The sequence below is a fragment of the Pan troglodytes genome, chromosome 16, assembly GCF_028858775.2.
Source record: "Pan troglodytes isolate AG18354 chromosome 16, NHGRI_mPanTro3-v2.0_pri, whole genome shotgun sequence".
Classification (NCBI taxonomy): domain Eukaryota; kingdom Metazoa; phylum Chordata; class Mammalia; order Primates; family Hominidae; genus Pan; species Pan troglodytes.
The window spans coordinates 12674633-12695826 of NC_072414.2; the positions used below are offsets into that span (position 1 = coordinate 12674633).

The window sequence follows — 21194 nt, forward strand, 5'->3', positions numbered from 1 at the left end:
CCTACTTCATTATCAAGCTATATTATTTTATTAATGTAGTTCGATGATCTTACAGCAAAGCTGAAAGCTGTATCTTCAAAATATGTCTATTTGACTAAAAAGAAGTTATTCAACAGGAGTTATTTACGAAAAAATACAACAGGAATATAAAAAACTTAAAGAGGATAAAAAGATGTTGGAAAAAGTAATATTAAATCTTAAAAAACATATGGAAAGTACACATTGGTCAAGACACATTGGTGAAGTACAAAAATATAAATTGGATCTAGAAGAAAGGGCAATGCAGGCAATAGAAAAATTAGTAGAAATCCCTTTACAGGTTAGTTTGTAAAATCAGGTAAGTTTATTTATAATTTGCTTTCATTTATTTCACTGCAAATTATATTTTGGATATATATATATATTGTGCTTCCTCTGCCTGTCTTACAGCAATTTGCCTTGCAGAGTTCTAGCAAGAAGGTGGCATGTGTTTTTAATTTCAAATATTTAAATTTCTATCATTATAACAAAATCAATTTTTCAGAGTAATGATTCTCACTGTGGAGTCATTTGATTATTAAGACCCGTTGGCATAAGATTCCATCCTCTGACTATAAAAATCCTGGAAGAAAACCTAGGAAATATTCGTCTGGACATTGCACTTGGCAATGAATTTATGGGTAAGTCCTCAAAAGCAATTGCCAGAAAAATGAAAATTGACAAGTGTGATTTAATTAAACTAAAGAGCTGCTTCTGCACAGCATGAGAAACTCTCTAGGGGGATTGAACAGACAGCCTACAGAGTGGAAGAAAATATTCACACACTATGCATACAGCAAAGGCCTATTATCCAGAATCTATAAGAGACTTAGACAAATCAAGAAGCAAAAAATAACCCCATTAAAAAATAGGCAAAGAACATGAACAGACAGTTTTCAAAAGAACACATATGTGGCCAACAAACATATTAACACATGCATACCATCACTAATCATTAGAGAATGCAAAGCAAAACATCAATTAGATACCATCTCACACCAGTTAGAATGACTTCTGTTAAAAAGTAAAAATAATAAAAATATTTAAATATTCAATAATGAAATGTTATTTAGGTTGAGATAAATTAATTTGTCATTATTCTCAAAACGTGGATATTCAAGAATAACCTTACTTCACATGTAATAACACAACAACTACCTTAAAAAATAAAAGCTGGGGCCTAGCACAGTGTCTCAAGTCTGTAATCCCAGCACTTTTGGAAGCTGAGGTGGGCCGATCACGAGGTCAGGAGTTTGAAACAAGCCAGGCCAACGTGGTGAAACCCCATGTCCACTAAAAATACAAAAATTAACTAGGCATGGTGGCGGGCACCTGTAATCCCAGCTATTTGGGAGGCTGAGGCAGGAGAATCATTGGAACCTGGGAGGTGGAGGTTGCAGTGAGCTGAGATCAGGCCATTGAACTCCAGCCTGGGCAACAGGGCGAGGCTCCCTCTCAAAAATAAATAAATAAATAAATAAAATTAAATGAAGAAAAACAAAAGCTGGAAGTTCTATGAAAATATTAATGCACATACCATCTTTTGAAAATGTTCATGGTTTCTCTAGAGATTTCAATACCTATTCTAGCTTATTATAGTAACCTATAATTTGTATTATACCAACCATGGTATAAAAACCTTAAAATGTATATTTTTGTTTCTCCTTTATACTATTTATGTCATGCATTATAGTCTCAAATATTATGAATTCCATAATATAAAGTTACTCTTTTTTTAAAAAAATAAGACAATTATCTTTAGAGCAATGTAAAATAATTGGGCTATATATCTTTATATCTTCTCTGGCACTCTTTATTTCTTTGTGTAGTTTCAACTTTCATCTGCTTCCATATTCCTTTTGCCTCAAGAAATGATTTTGACATTTATTTTAGTGCAGACCTGTTAGCAAGGGACTCTTGCAGTGTTAATCTGAAAATGTCTTCATTTCATTGTTATTTTCACTATATAGTTAATGGATGTAAGATTGGGGGTTGACTTTTTTCCAGTTATTTAAAAATTTTGTATCATTGGTTTCTGACTTGTAGAGTTGCTGACACGCAGTTCACTGTAATGTCTATTTCTGTTTATCTCTCTACACAGTGTTCCTATTTTTCTGTGACTGAATTCAAGATTTTTGCTAATCGTTGGTTTTCAGCAGTTCGACTAGTGTGATTATTCTAGCGTTCTTTAAATTTTGTATGTATCTTTCTTGGATCTTTTTGAGTTTATTTGGTCTCCTTAGTCATCTTTTTCAAATTTTTCTTCCCTTACATTCTGTTTTTACTCTCCTGGAATTCCAATTAATTGTATTTTACTTAATTTCATGTTACCAGAGAATTCTTGGATTCACTGGAGTATTTTATTTGCTTGGCTCATTGGTTTATTTTGTTTTTCTCTTTCCTCCCTTTGTGCTACCATTCAAATAATTTGTATTGACCTAGCATAAAATTTACTGCTTCTTTCTTTAGCTCTGATGACCAGTCTGCTAATCAGCTTGCTGTTGTAATTCTTCATTTCTGTTCTCATGCTTTCACTTATTTCTAGCTTTTGCCTTTTACTGTTCCCATCTCTGCTGAAATTCCTCATTTTTCCATACATGTTGTCTTTTTTTAAGTAGATTCTTTAACATTTTGATCATTATTATTTTAAATTAGTTGCATTTAGTTCCAACATCTGAATTATCTCTGAATTTGATTCTGTTGACTTTTTATCTTTTGAAAATATTATAACTCATAACCCAAATTTCTAACTTGGTTTTATGTGTCTCCCAATTTCTAAAAAATGCAAATCATCAGATGTAGAAAATCAGGAGATCATGAGATAATTGTTTATGTTGAGATTGTTTTATATTTATGTTTCATTTTGGTTTGTGTCATGCTATTAGTGTGGGCAGGAACAAAGGTTGGTTTTTGCTGCGGTGTCTGAAACATTCAGTGAACCACGTAACTCAGATTTCTCCAGCAGCAGGCTGCTATATCATGTCCCTTGTGTGGGGCCTTAGGCTCTGGAGGGCATATTCCAGTGCTCCTGTTCCAGTTATCTTTCCGTAGTCCTTACCACATATGTCATAGGAGGGTCTCTCTCCACTTTCTTGTTCCTCTCTAACTGTAGAACATCATTTTGTGTGTGTGTGTGTGACTAGGCAGAAAATTCAGGTTGGGGGCAGAGGGATGATTCATGTTATTTTTGAGCCAGTTTCATCATTGGACACTCAGAGAAGGGGTATTTTTAGCACTTCCTGACTCTTATTCTAGTGGGAATCAAACTGTCTGTTATCTGTGTTGTTTTTTGAGGAAGAAATGATACCTTGCCCTCCTCCCACCTCAGTGGTAGAAAACCTTTGATTTATATCATTGCAAGTTTTCAACCCCACACTAAGGACATACTATTTTATTTCTTCTTCCATAGGAACAATGCACCTTTGTCTGTGTCACTGGATGGAGATTTTCCAACCCTTTACCACAGTAGCACAACTCTGCATTAGTGCAAAATCCTGGGCCCCAAAACAATCCTTGCTCCTCTCCTGATGGAGAAGTATTTTTCTTGCATCCCTCCCCCAGAAGCAGTGATCCTTTGCCTGGTCTCAGGTGGGATAGGGTAGGGTATGAGAGGTTTCTTAACCTTCTCGGAAAGCTGTTGTGTTTTGCTGCTTCTTATCTCCCAGAAACAGTAGACTTTTTTGCGTGGGTTCATGGACCCAGATGCTTTTTTGCCACAGAAAATGAAGGGTTTTGATTCTTAGGAGAGAAGCAAATGTTCATGTAGTCAATTTTTTTCTTATTTATTTTTTGCTTTGTTTTATTATTTCGGTAGTGATGAGTATGATCATTATTTTCCACTTATGCCACTTGCAACTCTAATATTTTGTTTTTATTAGCCCCCCTTTGACAGTTCAGCACTAAATCAAATGCAGATGATCATCAGTTGTGTGAATAAAGTGTTTTTATTGAGAACAAAATTGTTGATATAGACACAAATTTTAGGATATTATCCTACTTAGCACAATATGTCACTGGCTCAAGATGTAAAATCCTCTTTAGGCTGAACAAAGAATGGTTCTTAAAACTATTGTCCCTTTTTGACAAATAAAAAAAACCCAATGCTTTTTATCTCATGGATAGATTATTAAAATAATTACATACCTGATCTTCATTTTATGTTCTCTCTCTTCAAGATATTTCCTTCAAAACTACTTTGACTGATTAGTCTCTTTTGAATTACGTTAGACTTTGTATTTTCTCCACAAGCTCATCAGGGTAAATCCTGCCTTTATATTTTTTATAAAAATTCTCTTTTTTTTTTCAAATCTTAGTTGAGCTGAAAGATTTCCACCAAATGTCTCCTATGCCACAAAGCCTTATTTTACTTATCTCCCCATCCTCCTTGCTCAAGCTCATTTAGGAATATTTTTATTAAAACATAATGCAATACTGTTTTTTAAAAAATCTGAACATATAGTATTTTCAATTTGAACACAAAATAGTGCTCTAACTTGAAAACAAGTTTTAGAAACAAATGTTTCTAGAAGGAGGATCAACAGTGTCATAAATATCATAATCCAATTTTCCTGTTTGTACTAAAACATTAGCAAATATTTATTGGGAAATTGCTGTCTGCCTGAAAGTAGAATGCTTTTGATACACATTATATCATAGAAACTATGTACTATTATTTGTAGTATCTTAAGAGTAAAAATATCGAGTCTTAGAGATGTTAAGCAATGTGCTCAAATAGCATAGGGAAAGTTGGAATTCTGAAATTCCGACTATGCCGTAGGTATGATAGGAGAATCAGTGTTTGTCAAATGTAAGTGTCAAATCATTGTGGGGATTCAGATGCCTCTGATTGCTAGGGTCAATACACTTAAGCAGATCATGTCACTACTTAGTTAAATCTATTTCATTAAAGCAAAATTCCACAAAGATTATTGGCACCAAAACCATTATTTTTCTTCCTCCCTTCCTTCTTTCCTTCTTTGCTTCCTTCCTTCCTTCCTTCCTTCCTCGCTCTCTCGCCTGCCTGCCTTTCTTTCTTTCTTTCTTTCTTTCTTTCTTTCTTTCTTTCTTTCTTTCTTTCTTTCTTTCTCTCTCTTTCTTTCTTTCTCTTTTTCCTTCTTTTTCTTTCTCTTTCTTTCTTTCTTTCTTTCTTTCTTTCTTTCTTTCTTTCTTTCTTTCTTTCTTTCTTTCTTTCTTTCTTATCTGTCTGTCTTTCTTTCTTTGAGACAGGGTCTCATTCTGTTGCCCAAGCTGGAGTACAGTGGCACAATCATGGCTTACTGCAGCCCCAGCTTCCCCAGGCTCAGGTGATCCTCCCATCTCATCCTCCTGAGTAGCTGGGAGTACAGGCAAGCCACTATGCCTGGCTAATTTTTTTTTTTTTTTTTTGGTAAAGATTGGGTTTCACCATGTTGCCGAGCCTCGTCTACAACTCCTCAGCTCAAGCAATCCACCTGCCTTTGCCTCCCAAACTATTGGGATTCCAGGTGTAAGCCTCACGCCTGGACAAAAATATTATTTAACAAGTTCAATTTAACTATTAGATTTTGGACAATGAGGGATAGAATTTTCTACATCATAATTCATCTTGTGTTCTTTATTTAAAGTAATACATAAGGATTTCAATTCAATTCAAATATATTTATTAGCAAATTAAATGGCTTTTTCAGGATTCCAAACTTTTGTTGAAGACATAAATGTTAAATGATGTCACTAATTTTAATTAGATTAACAGAAAGGTATTCTGGTGTGTAATAACAGTGACAGAATGGGCTATTAATTTTATTTTCTTTCTCTTTCTCTCTTTCCCCTTTTTAAAATATTTTACTTTTAGGCGCTTTGGAATCCTGCAAATATAATAATGATAATTAAACAAAACACTCAGAGAAACTGCCAACCCTAGGATGAAGTATATTGTTACTGTGCTTTGGGATTAAAATAAGTAACTACAGTTTATAGAACTTGTATACTGATACACAGACGCTAAAAAGGGAAAGTGTTTAGATGAGAAGCTCTGCTATGCAATCAAGAATCTCAGCCACTCATTTCTGTAGGGGCTGCAGGAGCTCCCTGTAAAGAGAGGTTATGGAGTCTGTAGCTTCAGGTAAGATACTTAAAACCCTTCAGAGTTTCTCCATTTTTTCCCATAGTTTCCCCAGAAAGGTTATGACACTTTAGAAGAATGCTTCACTTGTGAAAAACAAATATCAAAGTCTTCTTGTAGATTATATTTAAGGACAAATCTTTATTCCATGTTTAATTTATTTAGCTTCCCCTGTAGCTAATATTTCATGCTGAACACATTTTAAATGCTGTAAATGTAGATAATATAATTTATGGATCATTAATGCCTCTTTAGTAGTTTAGAGAAAACGTCAAAAGAAATGGCCCCAGAATAAGCTTCTTGATTTGTAAAATTCTGTCATTGGCTCAAATTTGTATAGTATCTCAAAATATAAATATATAGACATCTCAGATAATATATTTGAAATAGCAAATTCCCGTTAGAAAATAATAGTACTTAACTAGATGAGAATAACAGGTTGCCATTATTTGAATTGTCTCCTATTAGTTTTTCATTTGTTGTGTTACTCATGTTTTACTTATGGGGGATATATATAACTTCCGCTGTTTTCAGAATTATTGTATGCAGTCAGTATGAGAATGCAATTTAATTTTCCTTGAAGCTTTTTCACACTTCTATTACTAGAAATAAGAATACAGTAATATTGGCAAAGAAAATTGACCAGCTCAATAAAATTTTTTAGTAAATCTGATTGAAAATAAACATTGCTTATGGCTTTCTTACATCAATATTGTTATGTCCTAGACACCTTATCTGAAATTACGGCTTCAAAATTCTAATTATGTGCAAATGTGTAAAATATCAATACTTTATGTTCAAGCTGGGGCCTCCTCAGGCGTCCTGGGCTGAGAGAGAAAGATGCTAGCTCCGCAAGCCGGGGAGGGAACACCACCACATTGTTACACGGACACACCGCCACGTGGACACACGACCAGACTCACATGTACAGACACACGGAGACATTACCACATGGAGACACCGTCACACAGTCACACGGACAGACTGGCATAGTGACATGGACGGACACACAGACATATGGAGAAATTACCACATGGACACACCACCACACTATCACAGGGACACAGACACATGGAGACATCACCACATGGACACACTGTCACACTACCACAGGGACACACAGACACACGAGACATCACCACACTGTCACATGGACACACCATCACACACATGGACACACCATCACACACATGAACACACCAACACACTGCCATATGGACACTGCCACACACACTGCCACACTGTCACATGGACACACCTCCACACCATCACACCACCACACACACTGCCATGTGGACACAAGGACACACAGACACTGTCACACAGATACACAAAACGCTGTCACACGGAGACATCACCACGCAGATACACCACCACATGGACATAGCACCAGACACTCTGCCACACAGATACACCACCACACAGAAATGCGGACACACTGCCACACAGACACCACCACATCGTTGCCACACTTTCATGTGTCAGCTGGCGGTGTGGGCCCCACGACTCTGGGCTCTAATCGAGAAATTACTTGGACATATGGTGAAGGCAAAATTTTTTTTTTATTTTCTGAGACGTAGTGTCGCTCTGTTGCCCAGGCTGGAGTGCAGTGGCGTGATCTCCGCTCACTGCAAGCTCCGCCTCCTGGATTCACGCCACTCTCCCGCCTCAGCCTCCAGAGTAGCTGGGACTACAGGCGCCCGCCAACTTTTTGTGTGTTCTTAGTAGAGACGGGGTTTCACCTTGCTAGCCAGGATGGTCTCGATCTCCTGACCTCGTGATCCACCCGCCTTGGCCTCCCAAAGTGTTGGGACTACAGGCGTGAGCCAGCGCGCCAGGCCAAGAATTTCTTTCCATCTCCTGTGTCATTGCTTTGGCAGTGGAAACGCACGTGGCCTCTAAAGAGTGGGTCCCAAGGTCATGAAGGCCTGTGGGGTGGAGGGCAAGGTCTCTCTTTCCAGGCTGGAATGGCGGAAGACGCGGCGGCAGAGGGGCTGCATGTCCTCCTTGCAGCAGGCCCCTGAGGACCTTTATCCTCCTGAGCCATGAATGTCCCTCAGGAGTGTCTAAAGCGCCCGGTGGGGCAGAGGGACCCCTATAGGCCTTAGGAGCTCTGGCCCATTAGTGGTCAGTAAAACGCAGAGGTGAACACCATAGAACCACAGGTCCAGGAGAATTTTGTAAACGCTCCGAGGATGCCCTTTTTTGTTCTCCCACTGCAAAATTGTTTTAAAAAGGAAAAAAATCCAGCAATGTCTGGGGAAAGTCAATACTGAGTGTCAGCGCGGGATGCTGCCGCTGATACGATCCCGGCGTCCTGGCCGAAAGTGGCCTCGGGGACCGCATCTCCGCGCACCATGGCAGCAAACACCAGAGGTTTGTGGGCAGATGGTGTCCCTGCGGCCATCCCCGCTCCTGAGTGCGGAAGGACAGACAGGAGCGGGGACTTCTGGGTGTTCCTGGTGTCAGCCAGCTTGACGCCGTTGCTGCTCCTTGAAGTCCGGGATTTGGAGAAGCACCTGGTTCCTGATGGAGGCCGTGGGCCTCTTGGTCCCCGCTTACCAGGCAGCGGCGCCAGCCTAGTTCTCAGCCCCGACCCGGTTGGGCGCCGCCTTCCATCATGCCAAAGACTTTCCGAAACTGCCCTTCTTGGGCCTGGGAAGCAGATCCTGGGCGTCCCTGGGGCCTGTGGCGCTGGCAGCAGCTCCACGTTGAGGTCGCCTGCAGCCCCCACTGCGGAGTGCTGGAGGTCCTTGAGCCGGGCGTGGGGAGGCCAATCCGCAGGTGCTGGGCGCCTGGTGCGGGTCGCAGTCTCAAAAGCGCCTGGAGGTGACATCCAGGAGCACCACCGCGCCGCCCACAGGGAGACCCATGGCGAGGCGCGCCCCCTAAGGCGGCCAAGGAAAAAGCAGAAGGACAGGAAGGTGCCCCAGAGCTCGATCTCAGGCCGCAAGCACCGACCAAGTTCCTGGTCTCCGGGAGGTCTTTTTTTTTTTTTATTTCTTCCATATTTTATTATTATTATTATTAAGTTTTCAAGATGCATTAAAGACTTAAATGTTAGACCTAAAACCATAAAAACCCTAGAAGAAAACCTAGGCAATACCACTCAGGACATAGGCATGGGCAAGGACTTCATGTCTAAAACACCAAAAGCAATGGCAACAAGAGCCAAAATTGACAAATGGGATCTAATTAAACTAAAGAGCTTCTGCACAGCAAAAAAAAAAAAAAAAAAAAAAAAAAACTACCATTAGAGTGAACAGGCAACTTACAGAATGGGAGAAAAATTTTGCAATCTACCCATCTGACAAAGGGCTAATATCCAGAATCTACAAAGAACTTAAACAAATGTATAAGAAAAAATCAATCACATCAAGAAGTGGGCGAAGGATATGAACAGACACTTATCAAAAGAAGACATTTATGCAGCCAACAGACACATGAAAAAATGTTCATCATCACTGGTCATCAGAGAAATGCAAGTCAAAACCACAATCCGGGAGGTCTTGCCAAAGACAATCTGGGCTTTCCGGGCAACGTGCTAGAGCTTCTGGGAAGCAGTCGTGGCCCTTTGGAGATTCCACGGCTTCGGATCCCTACTGCAGGATGCTCCACTGTGTCTGCCGGACTCTGGCGTTTTGCTGAGGGGTGACCTCGGAATGGCTAGAAACAAGAACACTGGGATGGCCCAGTCGTGCCCCAGGTATTCCTGCACACGTGGTGGCAAAGGCGCGCAGACAGAGTGCCCAGTCAGCTTGGTCAGAGTTCTTTACAGGTTAGTGACAGACTTGGTCCCGCGCTTGTGTCCTCTCATGTTTTCAGTTAACCTGCGGACCCCCAGGGGCTCCTCCATCTCCACCGTGTTCTCCTCGGGCTGAAGCCCAAAGTCCCCCATTTTCTCCTCAAACAGCTCTCAGAGCCACTTCTGCAGGCAGGAGGACAGCGCGTGGACTCAGTGTCTGACTTGGGAAGCCACCTCTGAAGGAACTGCTGGGTGACTATGGTCGTAAGTCAATCAAAGCAGACTTTCCCTGGCTTGCTGCGCTACATTGATTTTATTTTCGTATTTTAAAAGAAGCAGAAGGGAGGTCCTAGGAAATTTGCCCAATGCAGATGCTGACAAGAGTGGTGACATGAAAAAGATTACCCAGAAGGAAAACAAGAGCTATTTTCTCAACATCTGAAATCTGTGTAGGCTTTTGGAAAAGTGAAACTAGATGCAAAGCACAATGATGTAATTCTGGCAATTTCCACTGACACAGAACTCAGTCAATCTGAATTAATCTAAGGGTTACAAGGAAAATGGCACTCCAAGAAGTACCTATTAACATCACTCAGCTGCTGTGAAATAGGCTTACAGGCAACATGGAGTGTCAATTATCCAGTGTTTAAAGTCAGTGATACAGATTGGACTACCATATCTAAGGCTCATAAAATCTTCTTTAAAGGATTGACAGGTGGTTTATCTGATATGTAGACAATGATTCTCAGCAGTTAACTAGCACAACTTGCTAATATCAATTGCTTGAGAAAATCAGATAATTGCTTGAGAAAATTAGGACATTGCTTTGAGGAAGTTAGGTAATTAAATAAATTACTTTTTTTAAGAATAGTTTAATATTTTGGCAAGTAGACTTTAAAGTAGATTGGTAATATCTTAAAGGCTACTTTTAAAGAAGTAGCAATATAACATATTTAATTATAAAAATAATGTTGGAAACAATTCAACTTTCTATCACAGATAATTTCACAAATGTAGAAATACCATCTCAATAATTAGAAGAAGTAGCAGCAATTTCTGTCATTTTTATGCAAGTTACTCCTAGTCCATTTATTTGGTTTTCAATAGTGTTTTTAAAATTTGTTTTCAAACAGGGCTAATCATAAATAATAGAATATATTTTACAAGAGTTGAAGGTAACAAAAAGTAAGTGCCATTTAAAAAATTGTATTAGATTGTTTAAAAATGTTGTGGGTACATAGTATGTGTATGTATCTGTGGGGTCCATGAGATGTTTTGATACAGGCATGCAATGTGAAATAAGCACATCATGGGGAATAGGGTATCCCTCCCCTCAAGCATTTATCCTTCAAGTTATAAAAAATTCAATTACAGTCTTAGTTATTTCAAAATGTACAATTAAATTATTATTGAATATAGTCACCCTATTGTGCTATCAAATAGTAGGTCTTATTAACTCTCTATTTTTATACCCATTAGCCATCCCCACCTTCCCACAACACCCCCTGCCGCTACCTTTCCCAGCCTCTGATAACCATCCTTATACTCTCTGTGTCCATGAGTTTGTTTTGATTTTAGATTCCACAAATTAGTGAGAACATGTGACATTTGTCTTTCTGTGCCTGGTTTATTTCACTTAACATAATGATCCATAATGTTCCATCAATGTTACTGACAATGACTGGATCTTATTCTTTGTGATGGCTGAATAGTCCTCCGTTGTGTATATGTACCACATTTTCTTTATCCATTCATCTGTTGATGGACACTAAGGTTTCTTCCAAATCTTAGCGTTGTAAACAGTGCTGCAACAAATACGGGAGTGCAGATATGTATTTGACATACTGATTTCCTTTATTTTTGGTATACACCCAGCAGTAAGATTGCTAGATCATATGGTAGCTCCACTTTTAGTTTATTGAGAAACATCCAAACTGTTCACCTTAGTGGTTTTACTAATTTGCATTCCCAGGAGCAGTGTACAAGAGTTCCCTTTTCTCTGCATCCCTGCTAGCATTTGTTATTGCCTGTCTTTTGCATACAAGTCATATAAACTGTGGTGAGATGATATCTTGTTGTAGTTTTGATTTAAATTTCTCTGATGATCGGTGATATTGAGCAGTTTTCTTATACCTGTTTGCCATTTGTAGGTCTTCTTTTGAGAAATACCTATTCAAATCTTTTGCCCCCCCTTTTTTTAGCTAGGTTATTAGATTGTTTCCTAAAGAGTTGTTTGAGTTTTCTATATATTCTGATTATTAATCCTTGTCAGATGAGTAGTTTGCAAATATTTTCTCCCATTCTGTGGATTGTCTCTTAACTTTGTTGATTGTATCATTTTCTGTGCAGAAGCTTTTTAACTTAATGTGATCCATTTGTCCATTTTTGCTTTGGTTGCCTGTGCTTGTGGGGTATTGCTCAAGATATTTTTGCCCAGACCAATGTCCTGGAGGTGTTCCCCAAAGTTTTTCTGTACTAGTTTTATAGTTTGAGGTCTTGGCTTTACATCTTTAAACAACTTTGATTTTACGTTTGTATTTGGTGATAGATACTAGTCTGTTTTCATTCTTCTGCATATGGATATCCAGTTTTTTCAATACCATTTCCCACCAGTGTATGTTCTTGGCACCTTTGTCAAAAATGAGTTCACTGTAGGTATGTACATTTGTTACTGGGTTCTCTATTCTGTTCCGTTGATCTATGGGTCTATTTTTATGCCAGTACCATACTCTTTTGGTTGCTATAATTCTGTGGTATAATATGAAGTCAGAAAATATAATTCCTCCAGTTTTATTTATTTATTTATTTTTGCTTAGGATAGTATTATTTCTTCTACTGAAAGCATTCTATGTTATTTATTATTAGTCTAATTTTGTAGTTTTACAATGCTATCCTCTTTTACAAAGCTATGGTCAACTCAGTGTGTCCAGATCAGGGTCATTTGTAGCTATTTGCAAATGTAGCAATATTCTGGCTGGGCGTGGTGGCTCATGCTTATATTCCCAGCACTTTGGGAGGCCAAGACAGGCAGATCACCTGAGGTCAGAGGTTCAAGACCAGCCTGGTCAACATGGTGAAACCCTGTCTCCAATAAAAATACAAAAATTAGCCGAGGATGATGGCAGATGCCTGTAATCCCAGCTACTCAGGAGGCTGAGGCAGGAAACTCACTTGAACCCGGGAGGTGGAGGTTGCAGTGAGCCCAGAATGTGTCATTGCATTCCAGGCTGGGTAACCAGGCACGACTCTGTCTCAAAAAAGAAAAAAAAAAAGCAATATACTGTGTAATTGTTGATAGCATAATTCACTATTATGTAGATCAGCGAGCAGAGGATTCTGAATGCATGAACATATCATGAACATTTCAATACATTACTCATAATTACTGATGAACTAAAGAGAAACCAAGAAATTATGGTGATAGTTACATTGACCTGGAGAAATGTAGACACAAAAGAACCATAAGATGAGAAATGTGTTAACACAGTCTATAAGGGCATGCAAGAATAAAAATAGGGGAGAAAACAGGAGAGTTTTTCAAGAGCTTTCTGGTCATGTAAGTCAATTTGTATCGGTTAATTTTTAAAAGGTTTATTTACATGCAATAAACTGCACATACTTCAATTGTACATTTTGATAATTCTTGGCATTTGTAGCTCTATAAAACCAGCAACTTATTAAAATAGCAAACATATCCATTACCTTTACCGCCAAAGTTTTCTTGTGTTTTTTCTACTCACTTTTTCCTGCCTATCCCCATCCCTTCCACAGGCAACCACTGATCCACTTCCAGTCACTATCCATGAGTTTTTATTTCCAAATACATGAAATCATATGGTATGTATACTTTCTGATCACTCAGCATCACTATTTTTGAGATTTATTCATGTTGCTACATCTATCAATTGTTCTGTTCTTACTAGGGAGTATTATTTCATTATATACGTATACCATAGTAAGTTTATAAGTCACAAATTCACCTGCCATGGACATTTGGAATGTTTTCAGGTTTTGGCTGTTGCAAGTAAAGCTGCTATGAAGATTCATGTAAAATCCTTTGAATGGGCATATGCTCTTAGTTTTCATCTCTAATAGAAGTGGAATAGACAGCTATCATGTCTGTAATATGCAAACACAAAGGCTGACAAAACTGATTTCTAAAGTGGAAACTCCACTGGATAAACTTGACTCCAGCCTGGCTTTTGAGATTATCTCCTATGTTTGTGCAATGATTGGTCCTGGGGTAGCCACATGACCCAAGGAGGACCATGTTTAAACTTCCGAGTTTTCATCGAGATTAACATGCATTTGTTGAAAGAGAAAGCCCTTTTCTTCTAATCCCCCAGCTGCAAATGCTTTCAGGGATCACATCATGTTGGAACATTTGGTTACAGTGTTTCCTAAACTTCGAGGGTAAAAATTGTTGAAGTAGGTAAAAATGGAGCAAATACAAAGAATAAAGGAGTCCAGAAACATCAAATAAAAAAGAAAGGGCCTCCATAAAATCATTTGAACTTATGATTAATTCATTAGTCATTAAAACAAGTTTAATGTACAAAGAATCATCCCCCCAACCACCCTTTATTCCTTCACCAAGTTTAAGTTACATTTTTTTAAGGTGCAAACAAAAGATTTGTCATTAACTTAGACATCAAAACCCCTTGTCCCCAAGAGCAATCATTCAACTCTGTCCCTCTCATTGTTACCATAATATGTTCACTTCATTCTGCATGCACCTGCTCTTTGCCCTTGTCTCCCTATTCTATTCTATTAAAGTTACATCCAGACATTTATTTCATTTTGTATCAAAGAAACTGTATACATGTTTTTAATCTTAGAAAAATTTCTGAGTAATTTTTTGTCTCATATTTGATTTTAAGCCACCCAAGAAGCATTATTTTTTCATTTAGTATTTTAACTTTACTAACCCAGGACTTTTATAGTAGATATTATGTCTTTTTCTAAATGCTCTGCTTCAATTTACATTTTAAATCTAATTTTTAAAAAGTGTATGTTTTCAATATTTGCATCATGTATCTCAGGCCTAAATATCCCTTGATAACCAATACTGCCTTTTTTTCTCTGCATTTGTCACATATTTCAATAAGGAGCTATATTGCCTGCCACAATAAAAGTTTTTGCCAATATAACATAACACATAGGCAAAATTTTGTTTCCAAGTGATTGATGATGTGGTGCCTTCAGTCTAGTCCCAATCCCTCAATGTAATCATCATCCCTATCTAATGAAATATGAAATAAATATTTCACTTTGTTTCTAAAATTCAGCAGACAAATATATAGCCTGTCACACCAACATATAAAAATTAAAGCAGTTCCTTCTCCACTCCCACTGCTTCACTTGACTAGCCTTGAAAAATAATAATAATAATAATAAATGAAAGCAAAATTGTTCTTTACTTATCTTTGAAATTTAATGGATATACTGTCAGCAAAGCTCTTATATATATATGGAGGGCCTCTATAAAATATAGACTCTTAACTAGAACAGTAGACTTACATGATGGTTAAATTAAAAACGCAATTATATATAGTACCTTCACAAATGCACCAGTACTTATTTCAGAATGCATGATGTAATTGACTAAACCATTTAGGGCTAGACCTCTGAAATAAAAGGCATTCACACTTTGTGATTCTAAGGGGAAAATATTATTCAAAATAGAAGCATGCAGAACCTTTACCTGATCATGATAAAAAATTTTTCCTACTTGTTGTTAATATGCCACAGCTTTTACAAGGTCAGCAAAAAGAGATTATCCCACAATATAAGCTGATGGCCAAAATTATCTGCCTTACTTTAGTTACCATAATATCTATTAAGTGTAAATTTCTTCTGAAAGAAAACAGATACATTTTTCTCAGAAATATCTTCAGATGAAGATCTAGCACATCTGTTAGTTTCTAACTTTTGAAAATTTTGTTTTTATTGATAAATATATATGGGGTACAATGTGGTACAATACATGTAAATATTGTGAAATGGACAAATTAGGCTAAATAACATATCCTTCACCTCAGATATTTATTACATTATGGTGAAACATTTAAAATGTACTATTTTAGCGCTTTTAAGATATGCACTATATTATGAGTAACTGCAGTCACTTTGCTGTGTACCATATCACCAGAATGTATTTCTCCTAACTGAAGCATTATCCCATTGAATATTTCCCCTTTTTCCACCCCCGCCGCCCGACCTGCTCAGCCTCTGATAAACCACCATTCTGCTCTTAACTTCTATGAGTGCACATTTTTGGATTTCACATGTAAGTGATATTATGAGATATTTGTCTTTCTGTGTCTGGCTTATTTTACTTAGTATAATGTCCTCTAAATTCATCCGCGTTTTTGCAAATGACAGAATTTCATTCATTTATAAAGATAAGTAGTATTTTTGTATGCATCCTACATATACTTTTAATTTTCCACAGCTTTATTGAGATATAATTCATACATTATGTAATTCACTCATTTAAAGTACAAACTTCAAATTCTTTTAGTATATTACCTGGGTGGACAAATAATCTTCATAAGATAATTTTAGAACATTTTAATGCTCCTTAAAAGAGACTTGCACCCATTAGCAATCTTTCCCTATTTTTTCCAGCCTTTTTAAAACCCCTCCTAGTCTAGGTGACCACTCATCTAATTTCTGACTATGAATTTGCCTATTCTGGACATTTCACATAAATGGAATCATAATAACACATAGTCATTTCTTACTCACTTCTTTCGCTTAACATATTTTTAATGTTCGTCCATTTTGGAGCATGCATTAACACTTTTTTCCCTTTTGTTTACAAATAAGATTCTATTTTATAGACACACCACATTTTATTCATCCACTCCTCAGTTGATGAACATTTCTGTTCTTTTCTACTTTTTGTTGCTATAAACATTTGTGTACTACTTTTTGTGTAGCATTTGTTTTCTTTTCTTTTTGGTAAATACATAGGAGTGGAATTGCTGGGTCATATGATAACTCTATGTTTAACCATTTGAAGAACTGCCAGACTGTTTTACATTTTAAGATCTCACCAGTGGTGTAGAAGGGTTCCAATTTTTCCACATATTTTTATCCATTCTTCAGTTGATAAGCACTTAGGTTGTTTCTAATTCACGGCTATTATGAATATTGCTGCAATGAACATGAAATTGCAGATGTCTCTTTTTGACATATTGATTGAAATTCCTTTGGACACATATCCAGAAGTGGGATTGATGGATCATAGGGTAAATATATTTATAATTTCTTGAGAAAGCTTCGTACTGTTTTCCAAGATGGCTGTACTAATTTTCATTCCTACCAACAGTGTACAGGGTTTCTTTTTCTCCACATCCTCACCAACACTTATCTTCCATCTTTTTTTATAATAGCCCTAGTAAAATGTGTGAGGTGATATCTCATTGTGGCTTTGATTTGCACTTCTCTGATAATTAGGAATGTTTATGATTTTTTCATGTACCTGGTTGGCCTTTTGTATGACGTAGGAAATGTCTATTCTGATTCTTTGCTTATTTTTTAATAAGCATAGTTTTTTTCTTATTTTTGAGTAGGTTGAGTTGCTTATATATTACTATATGAGCCCCTTATCTGATGTATGGTTTAAAAATATTATCCCATTTGTGGGTTCTCTTAATTCTATCATTGCTTCTTTTCCTGTGGAAAAGCTTTTAAGTTTTATGCAGTCTCATTTGTGTGTTTTTGCTTTTGTTGCCTTTTGGAATAATCTACAGAAAATCATAGCTCAGGCCAATGTCATACAGTCTCCTTCTATATTTCCTTGTAGTAGTTTTACATTTAAACTTTAATTTTGATTTGATGCTTGTATAAAGAGCAAAATAAAAGTCAAATTTTATTCTTCTGTATGTGGATAGTCAGTTTTTTCTACACCATTTATTGAAAATACTTTTCTTCACTGCGTATTTTTAGTTATTTTATCAAAAAATCAATTGACCACAGACACACGGATTTATTTACAGGTTCTATATCCCTTTGTACTGTTTTACGTGTCTGTTTTTATGCCATTGCTATGCTGTTTTAATTCCTATAGCTTTGTAATATAGTTTGGAGTCAGGTAGTCTGATGCCTCCAGCTTTGTTCTTTTTGTTCAAGATTGCTTTGGTTGGTCCAGGTCTTTTGTGGTTCCATACAAATCTTAGCAGTAATTTTTCTATTTCTGTGAAGAATGACATTGGAATTTGATAGTGGTTGCATTTAATCTGTAGATTGCTTTGGGTAGCATTGACACTTTTACAATAGTAATTTTTGAATCCATCAATAAAGGATGTTTCTCCATTTATGCCATTTTAATTTTTTCATCAATGTGCTATAGTTTTCAGTATGTAAATCTTTTGTGTTTTTGATTAAATTTACTCCTTTCTTTTATATATTTATATATCTGTTTTGATTCTATTATAAATTGAATTGCCTTTAATTTATTTTTCAGGTAATAGTTTGTCATTAGTTAATAGAAACAATAATGATATTTGTATGTTGATTTTGTAACTATTAACTTTATTGAATTTCTTCATCAGCTATAACCATTTATTTTGGTGGAATCTTTAAGATTTTCTCTATCTTAAGATTATATTTTCAAAAAACAGAAACAATCTTACCTCTTCCTTCCCTATGTGGATTTCTTTTACATCTTTGTCTTGTGTAATTGTTCTGGCTAGGCAATTACACATAATGTTTTCATCATTTGTAATTTTACATCACATCCATCTATTGTGGCACATTGATTGCTACTTTTCAAGTTGTAAACCTGGACATTTATCACTACTCTTCCTCCAGTACAGGAGTCCATGGCGTGGTGTGGGCCCTACTGTGCCACAGTCCAGGGCACGGCTGGGCGGAGGTTCTCTTGTGCAAGAGTCCATGGCTCTGCAGAGCAAGAGTTCTCCAGTGCCTTAGTCCAGGGTTAGGCAGGGGTGGGGCTCCTTCAGTAGCTTAGTCCAGTGCGCCGCCCTGCGAGTGTCCTCCTGAGCAGGAGTACACGATGCGGCGGGGTCCTACTGTGCCTTAGCCCAGGAAGCGGGCGGCTGGGTCCTCTGGTGCCATAGTCCAGGCTGCCGGGAGCTGGGTCCTCTGGTGCCACAGTCCAGAGCACGACAGGGCAGGATTCCTGCCTTGCTATATCCAGGGTGCAGCGGGGCGGGGGTTCTCTTCTGCAGGAGTCCAGGACGTGGCAGAACGGGAGTCCTCCGTGTAGGGGTCCTCCGGTGCTGCAGTCCAGAGCACAGTGAGGCTGGGTCCTCCCGTGCCATAATGTAGGGCATGGCAGGACAGGGATCCTGCCCTGTGATAGTCCAGTGCCTGAGTCCGCAGTAAGGCAGTGGTCCTCCAATGCTGGAGTTCACGGCGTGGTGGGGTCACGGTCCTTCAGTGTCTTAGTCCATGGGTACCAGGGCGGGGGTCCACAGTTGCCATAGTGAGGACCTGGGAGGAGTGTGGTTCCTGCCTCGCTGTAGTCCGGGGAGCAGGGGGCAGGGGTCCTCTCTTGTCAGAGTCTCTGGCGCGGGGTGGAGGTGAGGTGGGGGTTTTCCTATGCGATAGCCCACGGGGCGGTGAGGCCAGGTCCTCGCTTGCCTTTGTCGTGGGCACAGGGGGGCGAGGGTCTTCGGTGGTGGAGTCCTCAGAGCGGCAGGGTAGGGGTCCTCCAGTGCCATATTCCAGGGTGCGGCGGAGTGGGGGACCTGTCCTGCAGTGGTCCAGGGCATGCGGGAGTGGTAGTCCTCCTGTGCCATAGTCCAACGCGCGGCGGGGAGGGGGTCACCTCGGCCTGCAGTCCACCACGCACGAGACCCTGGTCCTGCTGTGCCTCAGTCCAGTGCGCGGAGGGACGGCAGTCCTGCTGTGCTGTAGTGCAGGACGCGGTGGGGCAGCAGTAGCCCAGAGAGCGCCGTGGCAGGGGGTCCTCCAGTGCTGGAATCCAGTTCATGGCGGGTCAGGGGTCTTATCGTTCTAAAGTCGGTGGCAAGGATCCTCCCGTGCCATAGTCTAGGGGGCGATGGGGCAGGGTTCTCTAGTGCAGGTGTCCAGGGTGCGGTGGGGCAGGAGTCCTCTGGTGCAGAAGTCCAGGACGTAATAGAGTGGGAGTACTCCGATGCCAGAGTCCAGGGCTCTGCGGGGCGGGGTTCCCCCATGCCAGAGTGTAGGGCGCTTTCAGGCGAGGGTCTTGGCGTGCAGTAGTTCAGGGTGTGGTGGGGCAAGGATAGTCCAGATCTCCATGGCGGGGGTTCCTCTGTGCAGGAGCCCAGTGCCCGGTGGATCGGGGTCCCTCCGTGCTGTAGTCCAGGGCACGGCAAGGTGTGGGTCCTCTGGTGCCCTATCCAGGGGGCGGTGGGTCAGAGGTTCTCCCCTGTCTTGGTCTAGGGCCCGGCGGGACTGAGGTCCAGGAGCCCAGGCGGTAGCCCAAGTTGCCTCAGGACCAGGTCCTCTGGATCCACAGTCCAGAGCACAGATGGGCAGGAATAGCTCAGGGCGAGCCAGGGCCGAGGTCCTCGGGAGCCACAGTCCAGGGTGTGGAGGGGTGGGGGTTCTGCAGTGGCACAGCCCAGGACACAGCGGGGCGGGGCGGGGCGGGGATCCTCCGGTACCTTAGTCCAGGGCGGAGCCACGGGAGAGGTCCTTCAGTAGCATAGTCTAGCGCATGGCGTTGCAGGGGTCCTCCAGTGCCTGAGACCAGGGCGGGTCGCGGGTCCCACTGTACTCTCGTTTAGGGCGGAGCAGGTCTGAGGTCTTCTGCTTCAGTCTAGGGCGCTGGAGAGTGGGGGTCCTCTGGTGCCAGAGTCCATGGATCCATGAGTCGGCGTCCTGCCATGTCTTAGCCCAGAACGGGGAGAGGCGGAGATCCTTCTTTGCCCTAGTCCAAGGCATTGTGAGGCCCCGCTCCTGCACAGAGGCGGTCTGTTCCTCTACCGCCGCGGGGAGAAACTGCACCATCTCTGGCAAGCCTAACCCAGTACCTGTCCTTAAAAGATTCCCGGTTGAGTGTGGTTCGGAGCAGCCCTGAGAAGTGTGCCCTTAGATGGCTTCAAGGGCTCTGGGCAGTGTTTAAGGAATCCAGCTGACCTCAGTTACTCCGAGCCCTTTTCCACTCAGCAGAACTTCTGGCCACCCGGGTCCTCCATCTGTGGAGCCCTTCTATCATCCCAGATCCCCACAGGGTGGACTCCCTCTCATCCTCACAATCTCAGCTCAGGCCTTATTCATCACTGCATTCCTGGCACCAGGCCTGGCCCATGAGAAATGGGTCAGATTAAGAGCTAAATGTGTTTCCATGGTCACTTGTTTTCTTCAGGC

The 21194-nt window shown here is 40.0% G+C and overlaps 1 long non-coding RNA gene across 1 annotated transcript in view; it reads left to right on the forward strand.

Moving 5' to 3' along the window:
- The first annotated feature begins 523 nt into the window (after positions 1–523).
- LOC134808501 (uncharacterized) overlaps positions 524–21194 on the forward strand; it is a 42686-nt gene continuing 22015 nt past the window's right edge. The window contains exons 1-4 of the long non-coding RNA XR_010151576.1: positions 524–659; positions 5849–6118; positions 13635–13700; positions 16092–16152. This is a non-coding gene — a long non-coding RNA (uncharacterized LOC134808501). The remainder of the gene's footprint in view (positions 660–5848; positions 6119–13634; positions 13701–16091; positions 16153–21194) is intronic.